Source organism: Rhipicephalus microplus, unplaced genomic scaffold, assembly GCF_043290135.1.
Source record: "Rhipicephalus microplus isolate Deutch F79 unplaced genomic scaffold, USDA_Rmic scaffold_181, whole genome shotgun sequence".
Taxonomy (NCBI): Eukaryota; Metazoa; Arthropoda; class Arachnida; order Ixodida; family Ixodidae; genus Rhipicephalus; species Rhipicephalus microplus.
In genome coordinates, this window is record NW_027464752.1 from 90,001 (window position 1) to 100,000 (window position 10,000).

Genomic DNA, 10,000 nt, shown 5'->3' on the forward strand with positions numbered 1-10,000 from the left:
CAACAGATTGCGTTCCAAAAAGGCAGGATCGAAGAATTGGAGAAAAGAAGACAAGAAGAACCACTCGAACAAAGGGAAGAGCCAACACAGAGCAACACTCCCGCAACCGAGAGCCGACCAACCTATGCTCTGGTGGTATCTTCCGGAACAATGGAGAAAAAAGAGGTCGCATCGCTTCTGAGGCAGCGGGTGGATCCCCTCGACCTGGGAATCCAAGAAGCAACAATTCGGCCAGGGAGAGAGGGAATTGTCGTGATGACGAAGTCAAAAGAAGACTCAGCTAAGATTCTCCAGTTCATTCAGAAGGACAGAGAACTGAGAAATGTTGAAGCCAAGCTCCCAAAGGAGAACAGGATCCATAAGAAAATAATTGGACTCGAGGATGAAATTGACGAGGTCAATCTCCCAGCCCGAATCGTCAGGCAAAACCGTTTGGTGTGCTCGCCAGAAGACATAACAATAAAGAAGACATGGCCGGGCAAGAGAGGCAAGACAGTGATTCTTGCCCTAAATCGAAGTGCAAACAAAGCAATCGGAAGCCGAACTGCACTGAACATCGGCTGGTCACGATGCCCGATCTTTGACGACATCTTTTGGCCAAGATGCACAAGATGCGCCATGCACGGCCACATTGCTCCCGATTGCGATGGCCCCCAGCGCTGCATTAACTGTGGCCAACGAGGTCACTACCAAAGAGAATGTGAAGCAGAATCGCACTGCAACATCTGCGAGACTGAGGGTCGCACCGAGACAGATCATTCTATGATGTCCAGGGAATGCCCGGTATACATAACAAAGGTACAGGCCGAGAAAGGCAAAATTCTAGCTAGACTAAACTAAGAGTACCCAACACACAGGCACAATGGCGAATAGCACTGAAATACAAATAATACAGGTAAATTTAGGCAGGGCATTTAAGGCAAATCAGTCACTAAACAATTTTCAACAAGAAGAAGAATTCGACATATCTGTACTCCAAGAACCATATTCGCTCAACAACAAAATCATAGGGTTTCCGCTAAAGCATAAAGTTATAGCCAACAACAAAGACCCGAAGACAGCCATCATAATACACAAAGAAAATATAACCGCTTTCCCAATTATTATAGAACAAAAACTAATAGCAGTCAAGATAAATAAAGGTGAAAGAGAATTGGTAATTATCAACTGCTACTGTCCTCCGAATGAAAACGTCGAGCTGGCAATGTCAGCAATAGGAAACATTTTACAGAAATTTATAGACATTAACACGATAATAATGGGTGACTTCAACTCAAAACATCAAATTTGGGGAAGCACGGAGACGGATGAGAAAGGTGAAAAAGTATTAGAATTCACAGTATTACACAACCTGACATTATTAAATGCCAAAGAATCACCTCCGACATTTAAAACAAGTAGGGCGAGGGGTTGGATTGACCTCACCATATGTGACGCAAACCTAAACCAGGATATTAAAAGCTGGGAAGTACTTAAAACCTATAATCACAGCGATCACAGATACATTAAAGTTGTTATTAAAAATGAAGAACTTCCAGAGGAATATGGCCTAACGTTAAAAGGGCAAACAAAAGTCATGGAAAAGTTGCAAATTGATCCCTGGTTTGAGGAAGTCCAGGGGAAAATAAACACGAAGGAAAGTATTGAAGAAATAGTGAATACGCTACACGAGAAAATCGAGAAACTTAAGAAGGAATTCAGTAAAAAGAAAAAACCTTCTAAACAAAAACCGAATACTTGGTGGTCAAGAGACCTAGAAATTGAAAGGAAGAGAGTCAGAGCACTACGAAGGAGGTATCAAAAGGCGAAAGGGGATATCAGAGAACAATACAAAAAGGAATACTATAAAGAACATGACACGTATAACAACATGATAGAACAGGCTAAAAACAACAGTTGGAAAACTCTATGTACTAAGGCTACGAAAAATCCATTCATCCTACCGTATAAAATTGCACGAAATAAGATGAAAACCAAGGTTATGTTTAGAAGCATCACAAAAGAAAATGGAGAAGTCACAAAGACTCTTCAGGAAACAATAGAACACATTCTAGGAAATTTATACCCTAACTGCATGGAAAATGACGAGCCAGGACACAGTCAAATACAATCAAGCAACGACACAATAAACAATAACAAACAGGGAGGAAATTGGACATCGGGAGCAGAAATGAGAGAAAGAAATTTACCCAGTGATGACCTCCCATTTACAGAGATTGAAGTAACGCAGATAGTAAAAAATCTGAGGAAAGATGTAACCCCCGGACCAGACAACCTAAAAACTAACCTCATACAAGTGATGTATGAAAGGCATAAGACTTTCTTTGTCAATCTTTTTAATGCATGCTTAAAGCACGGACATTTTCCTCAAAGATGGAAAGAATCTAAAATTATATTGATTCCAAAAGGGAACGGAGAGGACAAATCCGAGGAAAACAAATATCGCCCAATAGCTATTAACTCGATTTTGGGAAAAATATTAGAAAAGCTCATAAAAGATAGAATCTATTATTTCTTGTTTAAAAATCACCATTTTAACAAAAAACAATTTGGATTTACCCATGGGACATCAACAACCACGGCATTGGAAGAAATAATCAAACGAATAAACCAAGCGAAAATTGATAAGCTAAACAGCATGCTAATAGCACTAGATATTAAAAACGCATTCAATTCTATAAAACCCGAAGTAGTTATTCAGAAATTAGAAGAATATAAGTGTCCCAACAACCTAATAAAACTGGCGGACAATATTCTACGGAACAGGAAAATAATCTATGAAACAGATGGAGTAAAAATTAAGAAAACACTAACTTCAGGTTCCCCACAGGGGTCACCTTTAAGCCCACTCTGTTGGAATATAACAATAGGCGACCTATTAGAAACTCAGCTTCAAGAAGGAGTACACATCCAAGCCTTTGCGGACGACGTGGTGTTACACATAAAGTTCCGCTCAAGAAAAGAGGTGGAGGAAAAAGCTACGAAGGCACTAACACTAATAAATCAGTGGGCACATCAAAAAGGAATAACCCTGAATAAGGAAAAATCGGAATATATGATAATCGGAAAGCAGTACATTAGCCATCAACCCCAAATAAAAATCGGACAGGATAAAATCAAAATGGTTAACGAAATGAAAATTCTAGGGGTGGTCTTGGACACAAAACTAACATTCCTCCCACATCTAAAATACTTAAAAAGAAAAGTAGACGAAGTCACGTATAATTTAAGTCGTACAATAAAAGACGACAAACATACAAATAGAAACACACTACAGTTAATATATAAAAGGGGTATAGAACGAATGGTTACATACGCCTCCCCAGCATGGTATAGCCGAAAAACCATTTTTATTAAAAAACTGAAATCAATCCAAAGATTACCTTTATTATTAATAACTAAATCATTCAAAACAACATCAAATCTTTCACTCAACATATTAGCAAACATTCCACCTCTCCATTTGACAATCGAAAAAGAAAACGAATTACACTGCATACTTAAGAAAGGAAAGAACTTCACATGGCAACAGAAAGTATACACCGAAAACGAAATAATGAAGAAACACGACCAATGGCAAGATCATCCAGCAAATAAAGTTAGCATACCCTTTGGAACAACAGAGGAAGAAGCAGACTTCAAAATATACACAGACGGATCAAAGAAAGAAAAAGAAACAGGAGCGGCATTTATAATACTAAACAAAGATAACCAAATCCAAACAGTGAAAAAATATAAACTTCCAGAACACAGCAGTAATTACGAGGCTGAGATCATTGCAATCCAGAAAGCAATAGAACATATCTGGCCTCTACAAGCTTTCGTTAAATACCAGCTTTTTACAGACAGCCAATCTGCACTTCTGGCAATAAAAAATCCAGATAACCTAAATCCAATTATTTGTAACATCAGGAAAACCTTAAGCCAAACACAAAGTAAAGATATTAAACTGACCTACGTAAAAGCACACAGTGGGAATATAGGGAACACATTAGCCGACGAATGCGCAAAAGAAGCGAGCAAAGACGGAGAGGAAATATTTGTTCCCATAACGAAAACAGTTATAGCAAAAGAATTAAAGAAAAAGTTAAACGACGAGTGGAATGAATTATGGAAGAAAGAAGGCAAGCATAGCTACACATTTACATGGATAAGAAATACAAATTTCATTCCGCCACATTTTCCAACTAATTACTACACATCACAGGCAATAACAGGACATGGAAGATTTCCATTCTACTTTACACGATTCGGAATACTGCAACAAGCGACATGTTATTGTTCAAACATAATAGAAAGTTTTGACCACTACTTACAGCAATGTCCCATTGTAACAAACGAAAGAAAGGAACTAAAAAGAATTTTAGGACAAAACCTGCAAAATAGAAAGCCAGAAATAATCAAACAAAAAGAAACAATGAAAATACTTGAAACAATGGTGGAAAAGATTAACGAGGCCATCCTACAGTGCTGAAAATTGAAGACAGACGAAAGAACTTGTAAAACTACAAAAGACAACAACTAGTGCTTGTCATGGGAAATGGCTCAAAAGACCGATATTGGAGAGGATACCTCGGCTTTCATTTCCCATGGGCACTGAAAACTACACATATACAGACACAACACAGAAGCGAGAACTAACAGCTTGAACACAGTATTGGAAAATCAAGAGGTTCAAAACAATCACAAAACTCCAAGATAACATTCCCTTTAAATAAATCAACCATTTATTAAGACAATACAATCTAAAGAAACGGCAACTAAGACACGGTTTATCTCATGCCACCAAAGAAATAATGAAAAAAAAAAAAAAAAAAAGAAGAAAAGAAAAAAAAAAAAGAAAAAAAAAAAAAAAAAGAAAAAAAAAAAAAAGAAGAAAAAAGAAAAAAAAAGAAGAAGACTTCAAGAATCAACGCACCAGCGGACTCGGAGGCCTCGAGGCCTAGAAGATCACTGGACAAGGACGAAGAAACAACCTCCTCAAGACAAGGAGAAGTGTGAAGACAACAGACATCATTACAGTTAAATTAAATTTAAATTAAATCCTTGACTCTAAGCCAACTAAATTATCATAGCTTATCAATTTTTCTTGAAAATAATAAATAAATGCCCGTTGACTAGCTGGCCCGTTCCTCTGACTCGTGGTTTCCTGGTGGTAGTCTTCTCATCTCTCTCACTCACCTTCACTCACTTTCTCACTTCCTAACTCTATATCTATCAAAATATCAAACATTCCTTCCCTCCCTTCCCTTCCCTTCTCTTCTCTCTACCCTACCACACTTTCATTCTTTCCTCCTTTCCCACCCATCTAACTCTTCCACTCTTCCCTTTATCCTCATCCTATCTCTACCCCATCCCCTTCCATACCTGCGATACATTAGTGGTGCAGGTGGGCCCCCCCCAAGGCCCTTCTCACATTCTGTCCCTATCTACTACTACCACCAGGGGGCCCGAGTGGATCCGGCCAGCCATTCTCACAGGAGCGAGTTTTTCAAGGTTTTCGACAACAAAAAGAGTGAGTACGCTAAAACCTTTGCACACTCCTCTACTATAAAGTGACCGAGACCACCCGGGTGCCGAAAACCGCACGAGAATCGGCCAAGGAACGCCAAAAATCCGAGTTTTCATCGATGTAAACAGCCTCTTGGCGGCCATTACACAAGGAACACCCAAAACTCGACGATAACAGCAAATCCGCGGCTGATTTCGGCTGAATTCCGGTGCCGGGAGAGTCCTGGGGAGTATCCGAAGATAGGACAGCCAGTTTTGCGCGGGGATCTAGGGCGAAACGTCTGAAAATCGCCGGTTTTCCGACCGAAGTGAGTCCAGTTTCCCGCCAAAACATGGGCGCGGCCATATTGGATTGAGGTCACATTTTCGCCAAAAGTGGAATAACTTTGGAACGAAAGGTCGCAGGAAGACAAAACTGGTATCATTTTGATCAGAAAAAAGTGCTAATAGTGATAGGAAAAAACGCGGTGTTCCTACGTTAACTCTAACACCAAAATCCGGAACCCCCCTATTACCAGGGTTGAAAACCTGCACATTGTGGCCAGGTTGAGCAACTGGATTAAACCAAATTTGGCGGAACTAGGAAATTCTTGCTGAAAACGCTCGGAACCAAGTCCTGGTGCCACAGAACAGCAGAATTATTCTTCTCAGTTCAAGAGGGCCACAAAAGAACAAGGAATTTCAACTTTCCTGACCATTTTCTACAGTTAGACAAAAACAGCAAATCCGAGGCTGGTTTCGGTTCTTTTCTGGAGCCGGCAGTTCTGGAAGTGCTTGAAGACTGGATACACGCTTTTACTAGTAGTTCTGGGGCGAAACGACAGGAAATTGACATTTTCCGACTGTTCTGAGTTCGGATTCCCGTCAAAATGAGAGGCGGCCATCTTTGATTGAACACTTCACGCCAAAGGTAGAATAACTCCGGAACGAATCCCCGTAGAGAGACAAAACTGGTATCTATCTGTTTAGCGGAAAACGCCAACAGAGACAGGAAAAGTGCGGCGCCTCTACGCTGCCAAGAACACCTAAAACCGGCAACCTCTACTACCAAGGTTGAGGAACATCTCTGGCGATACCAGAACAAGTTAAAAAGGAGTAACTTTCTTCCAGACGGCAAACAACGGCTTCGAAGGCACAAACCCTTCTCTTGGAACACAGCGTGGAGATTAGGAGAAGATGTTGAAACCCAAGGGGATGAGAACGGAAACCCAGAAACAAGGACTGGAGGGAAGAGGACCTCTACAAACGGCAAACCCAGCAGTGGGGCCTACGTCAAAGGTCCTAAAAAACACAGGAAGCAATGACGACTCTGCAATTACAGACCCCACACAAGGGGCGAAGACAGACAAGATACAGAAGAAGAAGACCAAGAGGGTGGAACAAAAACAAGTGACCAACAAAGAAGAGAAGGCAAAGAAAGAAGAACCACAAGGAGCGATGCCCGCCAAAGCTTCTCTTGAAACAGATTGGTGGAGCCCAACCGAGAATGACCAGGTAGAGGGAGGCAGCCGAGGAACCGAAACCGAAGAAGCTGAAGGAGGAGAGGTCCACCCTCAAACACAAACGGCTGCTAACGAAGGAGCGCTAGACAACTGGGACGAAGACAGAAATTCACAATCGTCACTCCCAACCAGCCGCGGAGAAAAAGGTACAGTTTTGTCTAGACTTTCCAAAGCAGACAAAAACACTATGAGGGCTCTCATTAAAATCTCTACATTGACGGGCGGCGACGAGGCGGTAGCCCAGCAGATTGAAGCGATAATCTCCGAACAAGCTAAATTGAAAAACCTGTTAATGGAACAGGCCCAACAGATTGCGTTCCAAAAAGGCAGGATCGAAGAATTGGAGAAAAGAAGACAAGAAGAACCACTCGAACAAAGGGAAGAGCCAACACAGAGCAACACTCCCGCAACCGAGAGCCGACCAACCTATGCTCTGGTGGTATCTTCCGGAACAATGGAGAAAAAAGAGGTCGCATCGCTTCTGAGGCAGCGGGTGGATCCCCTCGACCTGGGAATCCAAGAAGCAACAATTCGGCCAGGGAGAGAGGGAATTGTCGTGATGACGAAGTCAAAAGAAGACTCAGCTAAGATTCTCCAGTTCATTCAGAAGGACAGAGAACTGAGAAATGTTGAAGCCAAGCTCCCAAAGGAGAACAGGATCCATAAGAAAATAATTGGACTCGAGGATGAAATTGACGAGGTCAATCTCCCAGCCCGAATCGTCAGGCAAAACCGTTTGGTGTGCTCGCCAGAAGACATAACAATAAAGAAGACATGGCCGGGCAAGAGAGGCAAGACAGTGATTCTTGCCCTAAATCGAAGTGCAAACAAAGCAATCGGAAGCCGAACTGCACTGAACATCGGCTGGTCACGATGCCCGATCTTTGACGACATCTTTTGGCCCAGATGCACAAGATGCGCCATGCACGGCCACATTGCTCCCGATTGCGATGGCCCCCAGCGCTGCATTAACTGTGGCCAACGAGGTCACTACCAAAGAGAATGTGAAGCAGAATCGCACTGCAACATCTGCGAGACTGAGGGTCGCACGGAGACAGATCATTCTATGATGTCCAGGGAATGCCCGGTATACATAACAAAGGTACAGGCCGAGAAAGGCAAAATTCTAGCTAGACTAAACTAAGAGTACCCAACACACAGGCACAATGGCGAATAGCACTGAAATACAAATAATACAGGTAAATTTAGGCAGGGCATTTAAGGCAAATCAGTCACTAAACAATTTTCAACAAGAAGAAGAATTCGACATATCTGTACTCCAAGAACCATATTCGCTCAACAACAAAATCATAGGGTTTCCGCTAAAGCATAAAGTTATAGCCAACAACAAAGACCCGAAGACAGCCATCATAATACACAAAGAAAATATAACCGCTTTCCCAATTATTATAGAACAAAAACTAATAGCAGTCAAGATAAATAAAGGTGAAAGAGAATTGGTAATTATCAACTGCTACTGTCCTCCGAATGAAAACGTCGAGCTGGCAATGTCAGCAATAGGAAACATTTTACAGAAATTTATAGACATTAACACGATAATAATGGGTGACTTCAACTCAAAACATCAAATTTGGGGAAGCACGGAGACGGATGAGAAAGGTGAAAAAGTATTAGAATTCACAGTATTACACAACCTGACATTATTAAATGCCAAAGAATCACCTCCGACATTTAAAACAAGTAGGGCGAGGGGTTGGATTGACCTCACCATATGTGACGCAAACCTAAACCAGGATATTAAAAGCTGGGAAGTACTTAAAACCTATAATCATAGCGATCACAGATACATTAAAGTTGTTATTAAAAATGAAGAACTTCCAGAGGAATATGGCCTAACGTTAAAAGGGCAAACAAAAGTCATGGAAAAGTTGCAAATTGATCCCTGGTTTGAGGAAGTCCAGGGGAAAATAAACACGAAGGAAAGTATTGAAGAAATAGCGAATACGCTACACGAGAAAATCGAGAAACTTAAGAAGGAATTCAGTAAAAAGAAAAAACCTTCTAAACAAAAACCGAATACTTGGTGGTCAAGAGACCTAGAAATTGAAAGGAAGAGAGTCAGAGCACTACGAAGGAGGTATCAAAAGGCGAAAGGGGATATCAGAGAACAATACAAAAAGGAATACTATAAAGAACATGACACGTATAACAACATGATAGAACAGGCTAAAAACAACAGTTGGAAAACTCTATGTACTAAGGCTACGAAAAATCCATTCATCCTACCGTATAAAATTGCACGAAATAAGATGAAAACCAAGGTTATGTTTAGAAGCATCACAAAAGAAAATGGAGAAGTCACAAAGACTCTTCAGGAAACAATAGAACACATTCTAGGAAATTTATACCCTAACTGCATGGAAAATGACGAGCCAGGACACAGTCAAATACAATCAAGCAACGACACAATAAACAATAACAAACAGGGAGGAAATTGGACATCGGGAGCAGAAATGAGAGAAAGAAATTTACCCAGTGATGACCTCCCATTTACAGAGATTGAAGTAACGCAGATAGTAAAAAATCTGAGGAAAGATGTAACCCCCGGACCAGACAACCTAAAAACTAACCTCATACAAGTGATGTATGAAAGGCATAAGACTTTCTTTGTCAATCTTTTTAATGCATGCTTAAAGCACGGACATTTTCCTCAAAGATGGAAAGAATCTAAAATTATATTGATTCCAAAAGGAAACGGAGAGGACAAATCCGAGGAAAACAAATATCGCCCAATAGCTATTAACTCGATTTTGGGAAAAATATTAGAAAAGCTCATAAAAGATAGAATCTATTATTTCTTGTTTAAAAATCACCATTTTAACAAAAAACAATTTGGATTTACCCATGGGACATCAACAACCACGGCATTGGAAGAAATAATCAAACGAATAAACCAAGCGAAAATTGATAAGCTAAACAGCATGCTAATAGCACTAGATATTAAAAACGCATTCAATTCTATAAAA